The sequence below is a fragment of the Aedes albopictus genome, chromosome 2 (assembly GCF_035046485.1).
Source record: "Aedes albopictus strain Foshan chromosome 2, AalbF5, whole genome shotgun sequence".
Classification (NCBI taxonomy): domain Eukaryota; kingdom Metazoa; phylum Arthropoda; class Insecta; order Diptera; family Culicidae; genus Aedes; species Aedes albopictus.
In genome coordinates this window covers 114,910,743-114,911,987 of record NC_085137.1, presented here as the reverse complement: position 1 = coordinate 114,911,987, position 1,245 = coordinate 114,910,743, and positions in this window count along the sequence as shown.

Below are 1,245 nucleotides of genomic sequence, written 5' to 3'. Positions count from 1 at the left end.
AAGCATTTACATAAACAAATTCAGGGCACTGGATGCTGCGACTGCTTGTGGTGGGTGGAAAAAAAGGAAATCTGGAGTGATCCTTTTCACGAAACGGGTTGGCGTTTTTATTGAGAGGAGAATGTTTAATGGGTTTGGGCACGTCAAGTTAGACAGATTGCTGCTGGAAACTGCGGGCAAAGTGCGTAACTGGAAACCAAAGAATGACCTTAAATCGGTGACAACTTTTGGCAATGATGGGTAATTGAGGATAGCACAGTAATTCGGTTGAGTCGTGCTGAGGTTTGTTGGATTGGAGTTATGGTTACGATTTCTCAAGGCATAGAAAATCTATCTTCTCATCGTGCATTCGTTTCTACATTTTCAACGATACGCTTTTGTTTTGAAATCTTGTAAGTAACAATGTATGCTAGATAAGGTGATGAAAATATTTTCAAGTTATTTCGATATTTATTTATTTATTTATTTATTTGCAACTACATCTCTGACAAAAATTGTCACACAGACTGTTCCTATTCTTAAAAACTAGATATTCGGACAGACCAGAACCTTTTCGTTAAGCTTGCCACATGGCCAAGTTGGATTTCGAACACCTTAAAACAGCAGAATCTCGACAATGATGTTACAAACTTCGAATGAAATTACATTCATGCATGACGTAAAGTTCATAGAAACAGAGAAAAATACACATCACACACAGATAAAAATTATGAGGTTTACACGTCATGTAAACTTCATTTTAGTCATGTAAACTTACACTTATGATGGTTTACATGATATATCATGTAAATTTGTGTTATATGTAATGTAAAAACTCTGAGTCATGCTGAATTACATGACATATAATGGAAGTTTACATGATATTTCATGAGATTTACATGGCATGTCATGTAAACTTCTGCTAAATCCCACGCTCCAATTATGTGCATTATATGTCAAAGAAATTTACACTATCTTTTCGATCTGTGCATATACAGTTAGTTTATGACATCCGTGGAGATATTTTAGTGGTCTGATCGAATTCTATCAACTTATTGTCAATCTGTTACTCTGGAAATGCTTCATTTCCTGATATGATTCCTGAAGTAGTTTTTGCACTAGAAGGAATTCCTGATGAGATTCCCGAAGAAATACAAAAACAATCGTTGCCCTGTAAAACTTTGCACTGAAGTCAGCATCTTTCTACTAATGGTAAAAGCCAAATTGGAAGCTTTTATTTGCACGGATTTACTAGCATCATGTGGT